The sequence below is a fragment of the Grammomys surdaster genome, unplaced genomic scaffold, assembly GCF_004785775.1.
Source record: "Grammomys surdaster isolate TR1022 unplaced genomic scaffold, NIH_TR_1.0 191, whole genome shotgun sequence".
Lineage (NCBI taxonomy): Eukaryota > Metazoa > Chordata > Mammalia > Rodentia > Muridae > Grammomys > Grammomys surdaster.
The window spans coordinates 7,214,908-7,238,657 of record NW_021604636.1 but is presented as its reverse complement, the minus strand read 5'-3'; the positions used below and the strand labels follow the sequence as shown (position 1 = coordinate 7,238,657).

The 23,750-nt window shown below is 38.2% G+C and overlaps 1 protein-coding gene across 9 annotated transcripts in view; it reads right to left on the bottom strand.

The window, feature by feature from the left end:
* The window catches only part of Baz2b (bromodomain adjacent to zinc finger domain 2B), a 304,725-nt gene that overhangs the window by 120,637 nt on the left and 160,338 nt on the right, over positions 1-23,750 (bottom strand). The window lies entirely within an intron of this gene.

Below are 23,750 nucleotides of genomic sequence, written 5' to 3'. Positions count from 1 at the left end.
AGGCAGGTGGATTTCTGAGTTCGAGGCCAGCCTGGTCTACAGAGTGAGTTCCAGGACAGCCAGGACTACACAGAGAAACCCTGTCTCAAAAAAAAAAAAAAAAAACAAAAAACAAAAACAAAAACAAAAACAAAAAGAATTAAGCTCCTCTCGTGTCCCAATAAATAACCAAGCTCCAAGCAATAACCATCATTGAGAACCTTCACTCTGTGACTGACTGTCAATCTTGGTACAACAGCCTTTCCTAATCTGCCACTACCCCCTTACTTTGAATAAAGTTGTCTTGCCAGTTCTGCACATGTGTGAGCCCTTATTTCTAACTTGTTGAATAAGAAGCCAAGAACCTAGAAACACCAAAGCTCTACACAGAGCTCAGTAGCGTTAAGAACTGGGTTCCTCTTGGTGATGATAAAATACTTTAACTGATTGTGTTGATGGCTGCACTAATCTATGAATACAGTAAAAACCGAATGATATTTGAAATGGTAAAGTGTGTGATATGTAAATCAAATTTCCATAAAGCTGTTGAGAACAAACGTTTGGCTTTCTCTCTGACAGAATGTAATTTCTGACTTGATTCCCTCCTGATCCTGGACTCTGTTCAAGACTGATTGTAGAGTGCCTGTAACTTTTCTCTTGTGACACAGGGAGATGCTGAGGCAGGAATCAAGTCCCTCTCAGGTACTCACCTCTTTAATCCACTTTTCACTACCATGTTGTAGTCACTCAAACAACAAAACAAAAAGTCTTTAGCCCAGGTCAGGAACCAACTAGTTGGATCTCACTTGTCAGACTTGTTTCCCCTCCTCCTTCCACCAGCCACATGCCTGGCCTTGTGGCCCCAGACGTTGAAACACGATGCTATGGATTCACCCCTGGATGTCTTCTGTCTGTCTGTAACATTCCTAAGTATTTGCTGTCAATACTGTAATCTCCTAGCAAAGTCTCTCTAACCCCCCACCTCTTCCTCAAAGTCATTAGCTACGTTGACTTTTCTAAAGCAGTAATTCTTGATAGAAAACTGATGATGTCACCCTTTTATTTAAAGCCTTTTAGTATATCTGTACCTCTCTGTAGTAGAAATAAAAACTCCAGGTCTTTGTGAAGACAAGAAAGCTCGCTTGCTCTCATCTGAATTAGAAGACTACATTTTTTCCTACTCCCAAACAAATGAGTCTCCCTTTGGCCCACACCATGTGTCCCCTGGCACTCACAGGCTTGCAAAGGCCTCACATCCTAGGCTCCAACTGGAGAAACATTCGGACTCACAGACAAACCTCGTTCCTCTCTCCTTACTCTTGAATATTTCTAATTAAATTCTAGTTAACCCATAGGCAGTGTTCTGATGTGGCTTTCTGCCATGCTGTTAGGCCTTGAAATGTGGCAACTTGAGCTTGTAAGATTTAATTGAAGCTTGAATGAAAACAAATGACAAGCACTAAAACTGAAATCTCAAAGTATATACACATATGCTCGCTTTACCCTAAAAACCAATTGAGAAGTAGGTAAATCGGGTATTATTATCCCAGTTTTCCAATGAGGAATTCTTATTTTCTCTCATGATGGTAATACTGCAGTAGCTGTAGACAAGGCCCAGCAATGATCCTAAGCCAGGTCAGTGTTGGCTACACGCCTACACCTGGACATAAACCAGGTCAGTGTTGGCTACACTCCTGTACCTGGACATAGAGCTCCCATCATTTACAGATTTGTTCAACTAAAAGAGAAAGCTAACCGCTGTGACGGGAAGTACCTGGAAAGCAATTCTATATTATCACTTGATTTTTATTTTTTAGCTCATGGTCTCGCTATGTAGCCCAGGCTACCCTAGAATTTGCTATATAGACCAGACTGTGTAGACCAAGCTTCTGGTGATCTTGCTTCAGCCTCCTGAATGCTGTGATTACAGGTGTAAACCAGTAGACCTGTAGTGACTCTAAACTCTTGAAATCTGGGCTGAGAACATTGGTGACATGGCTCCAGGCACGCCTGTGTCTGCACACAGTTTCTCTGACTAGCCTCCCCAGAGTTGTTTCGCTGTTTATGACATGAGACAGTTGCTGTGACTGTTGTCTGATCTGATCAGATCCAGTGTTGGGTCTGGAAATGCTGATCAGCAGATCTGCTCAGAAGGCCAATGAGTCTTGTTCCTAAGACGGTCACACTATTCTTAATCTAGAGGAACCACTTCAAACCTTTTGTCACAGACGGCCATTTAGGTTTAGTAGGCAAAGACTAAATGACGATACAGCTTTCAGAAGAGCAGAAGGTTCTGTCCCTGTTTGACATGCACTGATCTATAGCGGTTTTATTACTGTTTAAAATTAGTAATAACTTGACCAAATGCCTGTCACAGGATTTTAACCCATGAAAACAAAGTTTAGGGGGAAAGAATGTTGATCAGCTAGGTCTATGCATTTAACCTAACGTATCATTCAAAGCCAATAATAAATGAAATACTTACTTACACACTTGCCCATGATGATGCTTATTTTGAACAAAGCCTCCTACACGCATTCTGTCCTAGTCTCTTGACGTTTCCATTAACTTTGCATCCTTATTTTCCTTTTTAAAAAAATGCTGGTGTTTTTCTTTTGAGATAGGATCCTACCAGGGTGGTCTCGAACTCACAATAATCCTGCCTCAACCTCCCAAATACTGAGATTACAGACATGAGCCAACAGACCTACTGCCTTTATTATTTTTTTTTATTTGATGATTCTATTTTTTATTTATATACAACCCCAGCTTTCCTTAATGATCATTTGATAGTCACCAATTTCAGTGTTTCTGGTTGCTTTGGTGAAAGTCTTCTCATCCTTGCTAAAGCTATTACTAAGCAGTTATAATCCTGCATTACAACTCTTTCATCAGTTAACCCAACCACCCTAACCATAAAACACAAATAAACAAAAAGCATGACTTAACCTTGTGCTTACTCGATGGTGGCTGTTGTATTAGCGCATGCAGTATGTTTCTTTCTTCATTGTTCTTTTTGGCAACAACCAATTCATCATTGCTGATGTTTCCCTATCCTTCTGAAGCAGTCAACTCCTTTTAGGTAATTCTACACACTATCAGCCATAGAAAAATGCAATAATACCGTATCTAATGACCACCCTCATTTCATCATCCTATTTTCAAGTAAGAAAAAAAAATCATTTGAAATAATCTGGATGCTTAGTGTATGCCTATAACTAGGCATGGGAGTGAAGGCAGGAAGATTGAAAGTTGGTGGTCAGCTTGGGCTAGATAACAAGTTCCAGGACAGCCTACCTACATAGTAAGGACTTTTCTCAAAATAGAAAAAGAGAAGAAAAAGAAAGAAAAGAAAAGAAAGGAAAGGAAGAGAAAAGAAAAGAGAAAAAGAAAGGCAACCATCATAAACAAAAAGCAACAGAAAAGAAAGAATAAAAGCAAAGTTGGGTATTAATGGTGGCACATACCTATAACTCCAGCACTCAGGAAGCAGGAAAATCTGGATGATCAGAATAGCTATAAAGGGAGTCTGAGACCAACCTAGATGTCCTAAAACCCAGGACATCTCTTTCTCCTTTGAAAGAGCATGCTAGAGGATTAAAACTAGGGCCAAACACAGGCTAGGCAAGAGCTCTTCCACTGCACTATGAGAGGCCCGACCTTAAATGAATACTACTACCACTACTAATAATAATAATGATAATAACAATGTAGGAAAGAACATCATCATCATCATCATCATCATCATAACGATGTAGGAAAGAGCACTGGGAAATGGAAGCCTGCCTTTCCTGTCTAGCTTCGGCACTAGGTACTTACTGCCATCTGACACTGGCAACACACTTTTAACATAGCTAAACCTAAATTTTCCTCTATCACTGCAACTCAATATAACAAAATTCAGGAGGTTTTGAAATCCTTTTCTACAGGCTAACTTCATACAAATGGCCAACTGCTTGTCACATCAATTTCATCATTAGACTTCTGGTCACAATGTTAAACACCATCACCAACATTTCTTAGAACTTATGATAAAAATATTATTTTATTATGCTGATTTTATTATTTATTGTTTGTCTCCTGCACATAGATTGTGAACTAATGTAATCTATTTTGTCAAACTTATAAGTGTCTGGCTATATGCACTGGAAGCCACATAGACCTACCCAATAAACTCTCAGGATGAATGAATGAATGAATGAATGAATGAATGAATGAATGAATGAATGAATGAATCATCAGTTCATCCACAAGGACATGTCCCAAACATTTTTTATTTCCAAAGTCATTAACCTAAGACAGCCAGGTCTTGCCATAAACTAGTCAAGTAACTTTAATAAGATGAACCAAATAGCCAAGCTTTGTTTGATCTCTGTATAAATACACTATACATAGTCATTAAGACAGATGTCATATTGATTTGTATATTTCTCCTATTGTTCAATTAACTTGATCTACAAAGTATGTCAGGTAAAATTTTCTGATGATAGCTTCTTATTGGCACAAAAGCCTGTTCTGGGCATTCTTATTTTTTATTTAAAAATTACAGTTCTATTATTTTACTTACGTGAATGTTCTGTGTGCATATATTCTGTGCACATGTGCATACCTGGTGTCCTCAGAAGCCAGAGGAAGCCATCAGATCCCTTAGAATTGAAGTTACAGATGACTACACTGCCTAGTGGGCGCTGGGAATCAAGCACTGGTCCTCTAGAAGAAAAGTCAGCACTCGACTGCCACACTATCTCTACACACACACACACCCATACACATACATACATACATACATACATACATACATACATACATACATACACAAACACACACATACACACATACATACACACACAAACACACACACATACACACACACATACATACACAGACACACATACATACACAGACAAACACACACACATACACACACAGACACACAAACACACACAGACACACAGACACACACACAGACACACACACTCCTATCTCTTAGGACATTAATTCTGGTTTAATTTTTAAACAAAGTTTCACTCTGTAATATGGGCTGGTTTGTGCTGCTATACCTACCTCTCATGATTTAATAAATGATCAAAACCTTGAAATTAGACTTAGCTTTTTACTTATTCATTTGCTTATCCACATTTCCAAGGTCCTTCTCAGCTTCACGGTGGCAGGGAGTTTGGGCAGCAAACCCTGCTAGCTCACTTGCCTTCCCTGGTTATGTTTCACTATGCACACAGCAATACCTGCATGGGGAACAAGTCCCATGTGGCTAGTAAGTCCCAAACTGAACTTTTCTGACTTTTAAGAATGACATTAAAGACTGGTTCTACAGTTTAAATGTGAATGAGATACTAAGCACAAATCCACTAAATACCTCAAAGCTCAAGTCTAGAGATTTTGCAGTTTCTTATGAATACTTTGATTTTCTTGTGATCAACTTGGAAACATAACTTAAGCCACGGTCCATAGTACAATGATCTTTCAAAAATTCACTTTAGTAGCTAAGACTTGATTTAAAATGGCATGTTTATCATATATGACAATCAATTCATTTTAAATCTTGATGAGTAAGAAGTGACATTATGCAAATGAGTTACACAACTAGTCTAGCCCGAACCTGCTTCTCTTCTTCCTCTCTCACTGAACACTGCTATGTTGTTCAGGCTTAAGACACTGGCCTAAGGAATAATCCTGTCTAAGTCCCAAGCTGCTGGGCCTACAGGCATATATTGCTGAACCTAGCCACCAGATGTTTCTAATCTACAGCCAGACTTGAGAATCATCTAACAACCTAGACAAGTACCTTGACTAAAATACACCAAATACCTTTGCTTTAGTTTGTTGTAATTGTAATGCACATGGTAAGTAAATAAAAAAAAAAATCAATTTCCAACTCACAGTACATATGTTTTGAAATAAAAATAAAAACACTATGTGTGGGTTGACACACACACACACACACACACACGAATGTTTTCCAAAATGATAAGCCATGTAAGTGGATATTCTAACCAAGGTTTAGCAGGTTCTTTGACAAAAGAGGAGACAAAGATGGCTTTGGTTGGTAAAGGAATTGGTGTGCATGCCTGAGGCCCTGAATTTGAGCTCCAGAACCCATATAAAAATTGGAGGCATAGTTCCAGATATTTATATCCCAATGTTGGGAAGACAGAAACAAGAGGATAACTATCTGGGGCTCACTGCCCAGCCAGGACAACCTAAATAATTTTCTCCAGGTCAATGAGAGGCTCTGTCCTAAAAGGAGATGGATAGCATTCCTGATGATGATGCCCAGGGTTGTCCTCTAACCTACGTAGGTGTGCGTCTGTGTGTGTGTGTGTGTGTGTGTGTGTGTGTGTGTGTGTGTGCTTGTCTGTTGTTTGTGCTTTATTATATATTCCTCTTAGGGAGAGCAAAAGGCTTCTTCTTGCTTCCCATTTTCAGTACTAAGCAACTAAATATAAGAAATCCTCAAAACAGGCAGAAACGCACTACCTACAGAAACATCAATGTGTATTCTTTTTATTAAGTTCCTACGGAATAAGTACTCCAAATTTAATCATCACAGCCTATCAAAAACTTCAACCAGAATGTACAATCAGAATGCTTCACATTTTGTAGCTCCACTGTAAGCAAGCAGCACACACACAAGTTCTCACACACAGCACACCTGGCTGCTTCGTTTCTTTCTTTCTTTTTTTTTTTCTCCAAAGAAAAATATGTGACATGTGCTGAGAGCTATGATCTTTTCCATAATTTATTTAAATTTTACTTTATTACTATCCATGCTTACATGTGTGCATGCTCAGGTGACTGCCAAGACAGGCCCAAAGGGGTTCTGGGTGGCTAGTTGAGAGCCTCTGGCTTGGGTGCTGAGTCTGGAGCAATGGTCCTCTCTGCAAGTGCAGCAAGTACTTTAACTGTGGACCCATAGCTCCAGGGCCTCCAGGAGTTCTACAGTATACTAGGCCTATACAGTTAAGATTTTTCTCAACAGCTACTAAAGCATTTGACAATTCTCAAAAGGCTAAGCATAAAATTACCACCAGAACTGAAAGCACAGACTTGTAAAGATTCTATCCATTAACAGATAAGTGGATGACATACAGTATAGATCATGTTTCTTTTAATAATTGAATCATGTAAAGCAATGGGGTTCTGGAAATGCTATAGAGGGACGATCCTGGCAAACTGCTGAGTAAAAAAAGCCTGCCCAAAAGAACCGTAAATGCTGTATGATATGCACTTGAGAGGTTTACAGGACAAAGAACAGAGGAGGGCAGGAGGTGGGATGTCACTGCTTACTGATTACAGAACTTTTGTTTGGATATTAAGAACATCTTGGAAATAACAGCAATAGCTGCACAGCACTGTGAATGTAACCAACGCTATGGAATTATACACATCAAATGGTCGAGGGCCAGACATCATGGCACAGCCTTCAAGCAAAGCACTTGGGAGGCAGATGTACACAGATCTCTGTGAGTTCAAGAGGTGGCCTGGCCTACAGGCTGAATTCCAGGCCAGTCAGGGCACTATATTGAGACTCTATTTCCAAAGAAAAGAAAATGATGCTCAAAACTGGGAGCATAGGTCAATGGTAGAGCACTTGCTGAGCACACCCACGAGCAAGAAAAAACGAAAACAGCAATAGCAAGGAAAAGCAACCCTTGAAAAAACACTAGTCCAAATAGCACGTTTTATGATAGTTTTCCAAAATGACATAAAACAAATGTAGTGACTGTGTACTGTAAATGGGTGATTTGCTAGACAGTGAACTTCATTTCTAAAGGGTTACTTCTTAAACTAGAGTTGGAAGCCTTATTTTTTGGTGCTCAGGAATCTCACTCTGGGCCATTCTCCACAAAGCTCCTCCTCTGGCATTCTGCTTACCAGGTTTCCCTTACTAGTAATTCTAAATACTTTATCTAGTTCACTCTTTTGGCAATGAATCTTGAGCCCTTTTTGAAATGTCTGATACTTAAAAATTACTATAACATATTTAATATTTGATTATTTAATATTTCCTTATAGCACCAAGTGAATTGCTTAAATTATCAAATCAATACTCATACTTAATATTTGTTTGAATTTTATTTGTCAAAGTACATTCGTAGTGGCTCAGGTTGTCAAAATAGGAGCTAATAATCCACTACATGTAAAGCCACATGAATTTCAGTCCTACACTAGCACAAACACACGAAGTGAAATTTTTCAATAACAAACGGGAAGGGGAAACATTCCAGGAAACTATGTAAGGTTTCTGGACCTCTCAATCAATCCAGAGTACACTTAATTCACTAGACTTACTTAATATGCACAACAGTGAGATTTACACAGAAATTTGTGATTGTCCTTTTTAAAAAAGTCTTCTCCCCTTCTCCCCCCACCCCCTGTCCCAAGCCCCTCTCTCCTTCTTCACACTGTAGCTGAGACTGGCCTTAAATAAACTGTACCCCAGGTTGCCCTCAGACTCTATGGTAATACTTCAAAAAAACAAAACAAAACAACCTTCAGAGTTGGGATTTTAGGCACAAGCAACCACTTGGTTCTCATTTTTCCTGATTGAATAAAAAAAAAAATCCTGTCCAAATAAATACTTTTAAAATGAGTAACACAGTGACATTCACTGTGTATGTTAACATTTTCTATATAAATAGAAACAATCAAAATACATAACTAATTCTCTGCAGGGTTATTTAAAGATGTAAAAATTACACATAATTTAAGTACAACTCTTTCAAAAGATATTTTGGAGGCCAAGCAAATCATTTAAATACCTTATTTAATGATTATGATAACATTAAAATAAATTATACTTAACAAAACGTGTTAGAGTATCATAATAAAGTACAAGACCTTAAAGAAAGGTGTAAGAAGTTTGAATGAACTGTTTCTATTACTCTGAAAAATCAGCATACAACATTAAACTGAAGATATCTAGGCTGAAAAGAAGATAACAACAAGGTACACTAAGGACTTACAAAGAATATCTGTATGTTTTTTCTGTTAGGCTGGGATAAGCCAGATTCATTCTTCAATAGCAATTTAGATTGTCATCTCCTGGATGAAGTCCTGATTCTTTATCCCTACCCGACCTGGTTCACCAGGAAAACTTCTATTATCTCACAGCTGATGGCAACGACATCCTTCTGGTCCTCTTTCTTCCCTCACATCTGTAAGCATCATCAACAAATCTTTCCAGTTTACCTTTCAACATCCAGAGTTTAAATTCTACCAAGCCACTCTCTCTGTTAGATTACTTTAAGAACTCTTTAAACAATGGTCCATGAATACAAGTCTATTCTCAACTTAGCCAATAGAATGATCCTTTAAAAATATAAATTAGATCTTTGCAAAAGCCTGAGTTCCACTAAGTGCCACCTGAGTTTGAAAGGTCTCATGTAACACTCTCCGCTCCTTACTTCTGAAACACCCAACACCCACCTGGTTCTACCCTCCAGTTCCTCACTCTTCCCTCCAATCACAAAGGCATCCACTTATTTCCAGGGCCTAACAGGCATGCTTTCTGCCTGGAAGGTTCTTCCGAAAGAAATGCACATCAATTACTGCTCAATCACCACCTTTGCTGTGTCCTTCCTAAGACCTGAACTGCTACAGAAATTATTCTGCTCATTTCTTTTAGGGTATTTCCCCCTTTTTCGTTTTTTGTAACATATATTGTCTAACATGCTATGTATTTTACTAGTTATTCTTTATAGTTTATCTCCACCTGAACTATATGTTACACAAAAGTAAACTTTTGGGATGTTTAGTTACTGTTATTTTCCAGGTATCTAGAATAGTCTAGACTACAAGCAAATTCAATATGCAAATGAAGTAGGCAGCAACTGCCCAGCAGTGAAGTATCTGCCTAACATTCTCTAAGGCTCCGTCATCAGAATGTCAATAAAAACAATATATTGGCTATCAACTTGTACAGCCTTTAGTTGTTGTGTTTACCTCCACTGTATCAGGTATTACATTGTACTATAATAGCCTGCTAATTTTTTGCTTCTTCTATTAAACTGTAAATTTTAGAGACAAAGGTTTTGTTTGGCTTCCTGCTGTAGGTAATTGTACTTCTTACAGTGTCTGACAGCTTGGAGGCAATGTATAATAGCTGATAAATTAATCCATCTAAACCAAAGGTGTGAGCACCTTTATGATATAAAGTGTCTTAAGGGTGACCCTGGGTTCTGCGAGTGTTTCTTGCCTGACTCTGACACTGGCACAAAGGCCTCAGTCCCATTATTTAGATTCTCTACAATTACTTCTTCATCAATAGAAATGGACGCAATGACAGCGTGCCTAATGTGATTACCATGACTATAAGATGACAAATTAGCTCATGGTTTCTATGTAACAATAAATGGCATCTATTACCTATCGTTACAAAATGAAACAGAGGTTCTGCTGTAAATTCTTATCTTGATAACTTGACATAAAACATAATACTTAGAGCTTTCTTGAAATACAACAATAACTTATATTAAAAACTATGGAGTCAAATAAAATGAACTCGATGAGAGTTATGAAAAGAAAGTATCTTAATTTTCAACAGGAGCTATTTCTATTTCCCTAGAATATTTTTAAATGGTTTTTTCTTGACTTTAGATTATATAGCCTTCTTCAGAATTTGCAATTAATTTATAATAATTTTAAAATGTTATTTCTTACATAAACAAAACACTTATTGCTAGAGCTTAATTATTAAAGATGATAATACTTAAGTAACTTACACTTACTAGTTATAAATTATAGTCATTTTTCTTTATTATCTGAAGAAGCTCAAATTAGAAAAGTCACATGCATACTTCTGACTCCTACTAATTAACCATCAGCTTTCTGCTTATGTTAGTCATGTATCCAAGAATATCCATAATTCTTGGATAATGAAGGTTTAAGAAAAACAGTTCTGTTTAAATTAGATAATCATTTTCATTGTAAAGTCATTTTATGCTTTTTATATATTAATAATATAATAATAAAATGTTCTCTATCTTATAAAACATGCTTTCTTTACGTTTGTATTACAATAAATAAACAAACACATCTGACTTAAGCACCTGGCTAGCAGATAAGAAAACAAGGCAAGCAGTTTAAATGACTGTCCCAAGGCCACAGATGGGATGGTGGCCAGCTCCAGGATTAAAGCTAAGTGCCTATTTATTCCTTCTTATGTTTTGAGCACTTAACGTTCATTTTTATATCACAGAACCTTTTTAATTAATGTAAGAAAACAATTTAATATAATAAAACAATTGTCAACACGTTGTGACAGCATGTACACAGAAATTTCTTATAGAAAAGGTAAGTTAAAATTAATCCACAAGGTCTGAAACCAATCTGATTTACATGTCATTTCAGGATTTTGCTTGGAGAACCATGCAAGTGGCAGCTTACTACAATTTATCATGCTAATGTTTTTAAGCTTGTTTCTTTAATCAAAATCTACAGTAAGTACCTGAGATAGGTTTAAAATACAAAACAGAAATACTAACGAATGTTTAAAGATCCTCCAAACTTAAAACCGTAGTTTCTACTCTAAATGTAAGTTCAAGTTCAGGAAATACTAAAGAGGCTCATCAATAAAAACAGAGATACACAATAAAGAAACCAGCAACCGCTCTCGTTAGCAGGAGAAAGACATTCAGTACAACACTCGCAGCTTACTGTGGAGAGGCTTTAATCAGGAAGTAGCCATTATCCTTTCGATTCAGAGCAGAGACAGCACTGCACAGCAAGCCACGGTATTTTCGGTTGAAAGGCTTGAAAGAATACTTACTATTGTATCCTAGCTCTGCTGACCCCAGAGGTCACAATATGTCTTTTATCAAGCGCTATAATGAAAACACAAGCCAAGCAAGCATTTACAATGCTCTGTTTGTTGAAACACCTAAAATCTACCTAACACAACCTCTCCCTCACAAAACATGGCTGTCTTATTCAGAGATTAGCAATTATTGTAATGAGATACTGTCGGAGAGGGTCAAATAGTACTTCCTGCAGTTTACACATCTTGATTTCCTGGTAAACAAACTGAGAGGCAGGTGGAGCACTTAGCGTGCCGGTAACCGAGAGAGCTCACGTGACAACCCTGAGCCAGGTAAGGGGGCCGGCTCAGGTAATTGTTCTTTCTTAATTTTCTTAAGATTAAAACCTACAATAAAGAGAAGACTCCTCTTCCTTCCTTTTGAAAGAAGGGTTTATTTCTGACACTCATGATCTCAAGCTTACAATAAAGAATGCTAACAAACCTTAAGCAAGTTTCAAAAATTGGTTTTGGCAAACAAATTGTAAAAAATAAGGCAACACTAACAAAGTTTTTTTTTTAATAAATGAACAATAATAAAATAAAGAACTGTTCATGAACCTGCTAAAGAATGATCTTTAAATTTCAACTGCTATAAGAAAGTAGTTACAAGAAATCTGAGTTAAAATAAAAGGTAAAAATTAATTTTTTTAGTCAAAGTATGTTTCAATTTTATTAGACTACTATAAATATACAGCATTCTTTGAAAAATATCATATGTATCAAAGTCTGCATAAGATAGTGATTGCCTACATTTTAAACTTTTTCAAAAATAAAATTTATTCACCTGGGCATAAGAAATATTGTTAATTTGAAAACTGCATTTCTTTGTTCTTAGTTTTTTCCTCCCAATTTTCCTCTTTACTCTGAAATTCATAAAAATGTATCATTTAAATTACCACTACAAAATCCAAAACACGTCTTTTTAAAACAAAAAAAAATTCAAAATACTTAACTTCATCAAAATGAAAATGAAGGTATTACTTTAAAAGTATCTAGGTGATTTTTAAAAATCTATAAAGTTTATACTAAAAAAAATCTTACATTTATTAAATATATTTTTGCACTCATGAATATAATATTCAATAATATTACTGCAAAGAATGATTAAAGACCATTTTACAACAATATAAGCATATTAAGCATTAAAGTCGTGGCAATTAAGCTTACATGAACTCATTTTACAAAATAAAATGTTTATGTACTGAAATAGAAAAAAAACAGAACCACAACAAAATCAGTAAGAAGAAAGCCAAAACCACCAGGACAGAGACCTCTGGGCCAGATGGACAGACTCTCAGAGGTCTGTGCTATTTCTATGAGGTACTGAATCGCATTAACTAGCACAGCAGTTGCTAACATCACTAATGCCTTTAACAACAATGAAACTGAATTTTCTTCAGAACACTATGAGTAAGTAGCTAAGAGGTCCAGCTGAAGTTCCTGGTCAAATTCAGTACCGTAGACATGCTATTTTCACAGAGCACGCACACATGGTCCTTAGTCCCTCAGAGAAAACGGGGAATGGACTTCCCACCACACAGACACAGGCTATGTATTCCTATGTCAAGACAAAACTATTATCTCAACTATTTCAAAAATGCATGGCTGTGTTAGGTCCCACAACAGTTCACATTTAGACAAAGAAAATGATGAAGAGAGACAGCAAATAAGTGTGATAATAGTGGGTTCATTCGAAGTGGCTTTCAGCACGTCAGCGAGTAAAGGTTCGCCGCTATCACAGAGGACTGGAGTTTGACCCCCAGAACCAACCAACATGGTGGAAGGAAAGAAATCCCGAAAGATGTTCCCTACACACACACACACACACACACACACACACACACACACACACACACACGGCAGGTGATATATGCATGGCACTGTAACTTACAGAGACTACAAAAGGCCCTCTCTTGTCCTTCCTCTCAGGTTTATTTCAGGTCACCCAGACACTTGTACAGGGTGCATTTAACACAGCTAACTGTAATTAGGGGAAGCTGTAAAGACCTCAGAAAGATCCCCACTCCCTGACACTAGAGATCGATTTAGCAGAGGTGTGAAGGGGCCAGTGGGATGCTAAGAGAGAAGGGATCACACCAAAGGCCTGTCTGATCCTTGAAACTTACAGAACAGGTTCCTCAAGTAGGTTCTCTCACCTTCACCCTCACACTGTAGCAGATTAATGCTTGCACTCACATTCACACACCCATACCACATACATGTTCACACACACCACACACACATATCACACTTCACACACATAGCACACACACATCACACATACACCACACAAACACTTCACACAGCACACAGACACACATCACATTTACCACACACACATACATACCACATACACATCACATACACATACCACATACATGTCACACATACACCATACATACACACACACACACTAATAAATAAGATAAAAATCCTTCTGTAACAAACATTACTTATATTCTATCTTATACCAAAAGAATTTAAAGTGGCTTACAGGTAGTAGGAAAAGTTAAGTGTAAATTCATATGAACAAAAGAAAAATAATGTCCAGATATGGAGGCACATACTTGCAATGCTAACACTCAGGAAGCTACAGGAGGATAGGGTTGGAGGCCCACCTCGCTCATATAGAGACTGTCTCAAAGCAAGAACAGCATAGTCCAAGGTAAAGCTAAACACAGAAATGCTGGGGTTAGGGTCATAACAAGTGACACAAGGCTCATAGCTCTGAATTTGGCCTGCAGGGGAAGTAGTCAGGCAATTTCCAAAGCCCTCCACTCATCGTATGATGCCATTTCACAAACAAACCCAAAGCTTTCCATAATTAACACAAATCTCCTTATGCTTTACAGAAGTTAGAGCAATGACTTTGCTATGCCTGCCTTCCTTTGCCATTTCCTCAGTACAAGCTATAGTCATAGAACAATGAAAGATGACTTATCATTATTAGAGTCATGTAGCCAAGAATTGTACTGTATCTAATCTGAATCTTTATATGTCCTTGTTAATTTCAATTTCATATTTGAAATTCAGTCTTTTTTCTAAATTCAGTTTTTCCTGCAGGCTGAGGCAATTAGGCATTCAGGGAAAGGTGTGATTTCAGAAAGGCAGTGAGACTTTAGGATGTAACCCAGGTTCACCGGAGACTCGAACTCCTCTCTCACTGGACCTTTCTTTTCTTGGGCTTGCCCCACTCATGTGCCTGTGAGGAGTCTATGGTGATTTTTATTCCTAACTCTGGGAAGAAACCCACCTCCACACTGAGCTTGACCGACCTACATCTGCATTTGCACACGTGGGGCTTAACTCCCTGTTACTTTCCCGTGTTACTCCAGGGGAAAGACAGCAAAACAAAGAATAAGAAAACATCTTAGGCCTGACTATATCATTAAAAAAAGAAAAAGAAAAAAAGAAACCCCTCAAACATCATTCTCTAATACACCAATTGATATGACCTGGATTGGATACAGTTGAGATTTAACAATGCCCCTCTGATTTTCATGTGCAGTAAGTAGGTAACAGCAAATCCAACAATCACAATGCGGTGGGTCTTCTTCTCCCTTGTAAAGATGTTAACATTATATCCTATGACTTCCCGTTCACTGTCAGTTCTAGTTTCCTCAAACCCAGGGTGACTCTCTCTTGGAGTCTTGTTAATTGGGCCTACAATCTTTCCCTCACTAACTCTGAAAGAGCTTAGAAAATTTTCATTTACACTGCTCATAATGAATGAAACGCAATATGCAGCAAACACTCTCAGCACAAATTAACTTCATATGAACATATAACAGATTCTCTTTCCTTTATATAGTCAACATACTGTGAGGACTGAAGTAAGTGGACAAAAGGTCAGGTACTATCACATATGTTCTTGCATGCTATAAAACTAATCTGTATTTACACAAACCCAGGCTCTCATATGGGGCCCATCTTTGAGTACACCAGCCCAAGCCAGCAGACTTCCTTAAGAGCTGTCAAGCCACCAAATGACTGCACTGACATCGGTGTCCCCTGTAGCTTCAGCCTTGTCAAGCCACCAAATGACTGCACTGACATCGGTGTGCCTGTCCGTGTTCACTGGCTGAAGTCCTCAGCCTGTCTGAACTGCTGTTCAGTGCTAATCTCCAACAAAAGCCTCTGACACAGTTTATCTCAGCTGTACTTATTTCTACATACAATTTTTACTATTGCAAAAAGCAGCCGCTTTCAAATCTTGCTTACCATATTTTGTAATAAAAAAGACCCCAATATTTTAAAGTGTTAGAAAACATGCTTACACAGCTAATAAAGTTATTAGCACAATCAATTGAGTTTATATTCTATTCATTTAAAATTTATGTGGTAATTAACATGTTTATATTATTTAAATCCTATACCTGTAAACAGAGGACAAAAACAGAAAATATTCATAACACAAACATAAAGGCCTTTGAAAAACAAATTCAGCAACAATAGGATCCAATTTTCCTTCTTTTCCTTAAAAATACGGTAAAGTAAACGGAAGCCAGACATATATTCCAGGAACTGCAGCAGAAGAGGAACACAGGGCTGTGAGTACAAGATCCATTCTGCTGCAGCGGAACAGACACTGCATAACAATGAGAACTGCTAATGAACGCAGCCATCAACCTGAAATACACAGGTATTAAGCTGGCCTCGGAGCCACTGGCTTTTGCAGCATTTGTCCCTCCTCTGGCCTTTCACCCCTGACCTGTTTGGTGGTTTTGTCCTTTAGACTGAAGAACTTACTGCTGGGACAGGAACACCCAGCCTCTCCTGTCATTCGGCACTGATCCTTATCCCCCCACATTTATTTTTAATGCAAACTCTAACTGCACTGCTGCATCAGCGCTGTTAATGTATCTTCAAAAAAAACAATCAACGGCAGCAAGCAGAGGAAACAAAGCAGGGCTGCTTCTGGAGGTGACGGGAGAGCTGGTCTGGAAATGTTACCAACATTTGCTGTGGATTCCACATGCACACTGGCAGTGCAGTGTGAGCAATGGGGACAAATTGAGACAGCAATAAGTGCATATTAAATCACTTTTAATTAATCCTCTAGAACTTTCTACTACTGACAATTACTAAATGCAATAATATAGAGCTGCATATTAACTATCAACATGAAAATTATTCTGTTTTTAAATAAAAATCATGTTTCTCCCAAAATGTTTCACTTTGGGGCCTACATATGTTCATTACTAATTCCCATTTGTCAAAAACAAGTAATTCTGAACACTTGTTCCAAAGATTCATAATTTTGTCATGTGAGTATTTGGTATTATTAATTGTGAAGTATGAATGCCCCAATTAATTTATACCCTTTTAAAGTACGAGGTTTTTTAAGCATAGAGATATCCATTCCTTTGGCTGTCCAAGCAGCTGTACTAGAGTGTCTATTCATGTCTAGTGCAGACAAAACTAGCTCAAGGTCTCTCTTGTATTGTGTGATTTCCACTTACAATACCTTTGGGGGTGGGGGCAAAGCAGTGCCCAAAGCCAAAGTTAAGTGGAACTCTGTTTACCTTCACATTTTAGTATCACATTAATGTCAGAAGGGCATGTTCTCCATGCCTTTAATCCCAGCGCTCAGGAGGGAGAAGCAGGCGGATCTCTGAGTATGAGGCCAGCCTGGTCTACAGAGTAAGTTCCACGATAGCCAGAGCTATACAGAAAGACTGTCTCAAACAAAACAACAAGAAAAACACATTAATTGTCTAAATTATGAGGCTATCCAAAAAATAAGAGTAATTATGAATTCTAGTTCTACCATAAAAATTAATGACAAAATTAGATATTACTTATTAAGCTTATTTCTGTCTCATAGCTGCTGAGGTCATTAAAATCTGGGGGCAGCAGGGTCACTCAGCAATAGAGCACTTGTCTAGCACACTTGAACACCTCAGTTCAATCTAGTGTTCAAACAAATTAACACTGATCATATGATAAACCTAAAGGATGGTTTTAAACAAATGACCACACAACCTCAGAGCAATAAGTAACACAGTCAATATTTACTAAAAATCATGAATTTCTATTAACATAACAAAATATTTAACTGTACAGAATTAAACAAAAGTGTTTAAATTAAACAAAAGACATATACCAATTCGAAACTTCACTTTGATTTGGACCACTCAGGGATTCATCAACATAAGCCACAAGCCAAAACTCTTGAAATTACTTCAATGAAATGCAAACTTCCAGGATCAGCCCACACTCACCAACCAGAATGTTCTATGCACTTAAACTAATCTACAGGTGAGTGGTGATGGCACACGCCTTTAATCTCAGCATAGCAGAGGCAGGCCGATCTCTGAGATCAAGACCAGGACTACAAAGAAAAATCCTGTCTCAAAAAACCAACCAATCAACAAACAAATCAGCAGCAGCAACAGCAGCAACAACAACAACAAAACCACTCCTGTGAGAAAGTACATCAATATACACCAATTCCAGTTATTTTTGATACTCCAACAGCCCCTATGAGTCCATACTTAAACAGAATATTCAATGATAAATTATTTGTGGTCCCCAATCTTCTGTCTCTCTCCTACTTAATTATTTAAAGTTTCATTCACATGGATTTCTCTTTTGAAATTTGTAGTTGTGCAAGGAATAAGAGAAGGGCTAATAACTATTTTGTAATAGATTGGAAAATAGTAGCTAAAAACAGCATTTTAAATGGTTTCAGTAAAACTTTTTAAAAAAAGAATTATTTATTTTATGTATATGAAAACTGCCACTGTCTTCAGACACTCCACAAGAGGGCATCAGATCTCACTACAGATGGTTGTGAGCCACCATGTGGTTGCTGAGAATTGAAACTCAGGACCGCTGGAAGAGCAGTTAGTGCTCTTTAACTGCTGAGCCACCTCTCCAGGTCAGCAAAATACTTTTCTAAAAATAAAATGCCAGGAAGACCAGTATAGTTAAAAACAAAACAAAACCAAGGCACCTCCAGTGTAGTAGTATGGTTTTAGAGGCTAATGGATCTAAAAACAAGGACCTGCAAATGGCCAGTGGGTAAAGGTGCTGCAGCCACACCTGACAATCTGTTAAATCACCAGAGCATCAAAGATCAAAGAGAAGGCCATCCCAGTCTGGAGTCTGCACATGGGCCATGGCATACACATACACTCATACACATACACATTCAAACATACAGACCTCGGAGTTTTAAGTAGGACAAACTGGAAGAGGAATGAGTTTCTTTTTTTATTGTTGTTGTTGAATTTATTTATTATATACACGGTGTTCTGCCTGCAGGTACACCTACATGCCAGAAGAGGCAATCAGATCCCAGTATAGATGGTTGTGAGTCACCATGTGGTTGCTGGAAATGGAACTCAGGACCTCTAAAAGAGCAGCCAGTGTTTTTAATCTCTGAGCCATCTCACCATCACAGAAATTAATTTCTTAGGAGGATGGTGTGATATTTTCTCTACTGAGCTAATTTAAGCAAAAATAGGATACTGTAATTGAAGCCTTGAAAAAAAACATACACAAAAAGGTGAATATTAAAACCTATACAACTAAAATGCATTTTAGTATTTTGACTGATCAGAGTAGAAAAATTAAGTATATATATATATATATATATATATTAAGAGAGATATATATAACATATACAACATTATGAAAGTAAAATCTCTCATCTACTACTAAGTAATGAGACTGCTTATCTTCCAATTTCAGAAGAGACCGGGTAAGTTCAGTCATAGGGCCCTAGAAAACTAGATGTTAAAATTTGTTAGACTTTGTTAGAGGTTGTAGATAGGAACTAGAAAAGCAAGAACTAAACACGTGTTTAACATGCAGAACCAGAAATCCTTTGACACAAGTAGTAAAGGCTGATAAATATATATATAGGAAGCCATTTGACAACACAAATCTAAACTGCAGGAAACCTATAACATGGGAATTACACTTACAGATACTTCAGCAGAGAAAAGTTCTGAGATGTGGACATAAAGAATCATATGTAAGAAATGAAATTACAAGCTGAAGGCAGAGTTGAAATGCTGGAAATATTGTGAATGAATAAATCAAAAGTATTATGACATGTTTTTATTACAAAAATAGCACTCAGCAGTTAAAAAGAATTGAGACTGATATTCTTCCTATGCCAACCCAACTTTCGAGACGTCAGGGTTAGAATGACTTGCACTTCTGATTATCATGTTATTTAGGACAGGGTTCATCTACAGCTGACAATAAAAAAAAAAAAATCCTCAAGAAGGAAGCAGTGAATATGTGTTATGTGTATCAATGACAAAAATCTCTGGAAGAGGCAGAAGGCTATACAAATCATAAGTTATGAAAAAAGTCTTAGCTCTAATGAGGAAGTGAAATACTTTTTGTTCTCAAAAAGTAGGAAGATCCAACCCAGTCCTGCCAGGTAGTCTGGAACAGCTAAGCTACTCTAAAGGGTGGGACAGGAAAGGTTCTGACTTCAAGGACTTCCAGGACAACACAGTGATAGCAAGGCCAGACTGGGCAATTTAAATAAATTTAAATAAAAAGTTAGGATAAGGCCAGAGGATAGCTCAGTTGTAGGCTGCTTGTCTAGCTTTTTTGAGGCCCTGGGTTCAAGTCATAGGACAGCACATTTTAAAAGCATTTTCCTTCTAAAATAACCGTGCTTGCAGCCGGGCAGTGGTGGCACATGCCTTTAATCCCAGCACTTGGGAGGCAGAGGCAGGCGGATTTCTGAGTTCGAGGCCAGCCTGGTGTACAGAGTGAGTTCCAGGACAGACAGAACTACACAGAGAAACCCTGTCTTGAAAAAAAACAAAACAAACGAAAAAAAAAAAAAAGACAAGAAAAAAAATGTTAAGATGATATGATGATGACCCACATATCAGCCAGTGTTTCCCTAGTAACTTACCTTGTATATGCTGACTGCATGACAAAACCAACAAGGCAGTTACACACGTTTTCAACTGTAACCAACACTACCAGAAAAGCCTCTCACGGTACTCTTTAAAGTCACACTCAAGCCCTTTCCTCTGCCACCTCTAAACCCTTAATAACCACAGCTGTTTTCTGGCTTATACACAGCTATATATGGTATTGCTCTCTTGATACAGGACAGAAATGGACTCATAACCCTGCTCCCTTACCTGGTTTTTTGAGACAGGACTTCCCTGTGTAGCCCTGGCTGTCCTGAAACTCCCTCTAAAGTGCAGGGTGTCCTTGTACTCAGAGATTCACCTGCCTCTGCCCTGAGTGCTGGGATTAAAACACGCTCCACCAACTCCTGGTTTACAATAGCCTTTTATGGCTGGAGTTTAATCAAATACACCTGACAAGGATCCACACAGTTGTATGCATCAATACTTACTGGCTGTTTACTGGTTAGTATTTCATGGTAGAGATATACCGTATTCTGCTTATTCATGTGTTGCAAACCCTTTAGGGTGTTTCTGTTTGGATGTATTATAAAGTTACTATGGACGTGTTCAGGTTTCTATGAATGCCCAGAAACGTGACTGCTGTGTGTGTGTGTGTGTGTGTGTGTGTGTGTGTGTGTGTGTGTTTGTGTGTGTTTGTGTGAGGGGGAGGAGGGGGAAAGAGAGAGAAACAGACAGACAGACAGACAAACTGCCCAATAGGTTTTACAGGAAAGTTGTATCACTTTACTTTCCTACCAGTAATGCACTTAGAATCCAGTCTCTCAACATTCATGTCAGGATGTGGTGTTGTCACTAAAGTCAACCATTTTCTTTATTTGTCTGTGTGCTGTACATGTGCAGTGTATACACATGTGTACACTGGAGTGGTGTGCAAAGAAGCCAGAAGAGGATGTTTGTTGTCTTCCTGTCTCCCTGGTCTTCCAATACTGTATCCAATCCTGGGATTACAGGCTGTGCCTCACCACACATGGCTTTGACATGAGTGTGAAGGATTTAACCTAAAGACCTCATGCCTGTACAGCAAATGCTCTTACGCCCTGAGCCAGCTTCCCAAACACTAATTTTTAGTTCAACTGTTCTCATTAATGAGGAATGAAATGTCACTTTGGGCTTTTCCTAGTGCCCAGGGAAACGAATTATTTCTTTGTAATCTCAGAATGTATCTACAAAGTAAAACAGTATTTTATGTCTTTTCTCCATTTTTAATTAGACAGTTAACATTCTCAGTATTGATTTGTGCCCCTCTTTTATAGCCTAGATATTCTCAGATACCCCACATTCAAATATTTCCTCACAGCATCCTTTTATCACCTTTTAAAACAAATTCCTATTATGTTTTAACTGAGTCAGTTTGCTGCTAGAGCATCATGGGATGGGGCACAGGAAGCCTGCCAGTGGCCATTCACCTAAAGAAAACACTCTTCTTTCAGCAGTAACTAGGTAGCAACTGTCAATCACCCTCAACTTAGGAGCAGGGACCTGGGAGCCCCTTCCCACTCCATGTTGGACCTTTTATTATCGTGACAGGGTCTTCTGCAAAGTAAATGTCTTTAACTTTGATGATACCCCATTTACTGAGAGTTAACTTTTTTGTGTATGTATTCATACTGAAGTTTGGGCTCCTTAATTTTCCATTTTTCCTCTCAAAACTTCAGTTATACATCTTTTAAACATTTTTCTGAGGCTTTTAAAAAATGGTCTATTTATTTTTATTTTACATGCACTGGTGTTTTGCCTACATGTATGTATGTCTATGTGAGGAATCAGATCATAGAGTTACAGACAGTTGTGAACTGCCATGTGAGTGACGGGAATTGAACCCAGATCCTCTGGAAGATCAGTCACCACCTCAACTGCTGAGTCATCTTTCCAACTCTATACATTTTAATCTATAGTCCAAACAGTCTTATGAGTAAAGAAATAGAACCTAATAGGTCTTCCCAGCGGAATGTGCTCCACTACTGAGCAAATCTCAACACTCCAGTGTCTGCTTATGGGATCAGACACAATATAAAGTGAAGTATATGAGAAGCAGGGAAAACACTGTGCTCAGTGATCGGATAAGATTTATCCAGGAGTGCCTGATTTTCCCAGAAATATCTTGAATATTCGTGTAGATGATATCTACTCTAAACTTTTTGGGGGTTGTTTTGTTTTTCAAGACAGGGTTTCTCTGTGTAGCCCTGGATGTCCTAGAACTCCCTCTGTAGATCAGGTTGGCCGTGAATTCAAGAGATCTGCCTGCCTCTGTCTCCTGAGGGTGCATCACTATTGCTCAGCATCTGAACTTTTAAAAGTAAAAAATTAGCCTGGTGCAGTGGTACACACTTTAATCCAAGCACTCAGAAGGCAGAGGCAGGTGGATTTCTGTAAGTTTCAAGACAGTCAGAGAAACAAACACAGTGACACCCTGTCTCAAAAAACAAAGCTCAGGACTCAGGAGGCAGAAGGAGAAGCATCTGTTTGTTCAAGGCCAGCCTGGTCTACAAATCAAGTCTGGAACAGCCAAAGCTATTACATAAAGAAACCCTGTCTTGGAAAAATCAAAAATTAAGGTATGTCACACAACACTGAATTTAACAGAACAACTGCATGTACATCACCTGCTTTAAAACAGTTAAAAGATGTTAAATGTAGGGAACAGTAAGTACAAGAAGCTGAGGCAGAACTTCAGATAAAAGGAACAGTTTATGAATGATTTCATGAGCATCCACAGTGCCAGCAAGTCAGTGCAAGATTTTAGGTAGGCGAGTGACCTAGTTAGATCTGTGGTATCAATTAAATCATCACTGAGAGATGGATGAGCAGAGCTCAGCAAGAGGCATCAGTCCCTCAGTTTATTGCCACAGGCAGAATGAGACATCATGCAATTCTCCAAGAAGACGTAGGCATTCAGCTGAGCGTGGGAGCTCAGGTCGGGAACCTCAGCACTTGAGGCAGGAAGATTTCGAAGGCAGTCTGGACTACAGAACAAGACCCTGGGTCAAAACACACACACACACACACACACACACACACACACACACACACACACA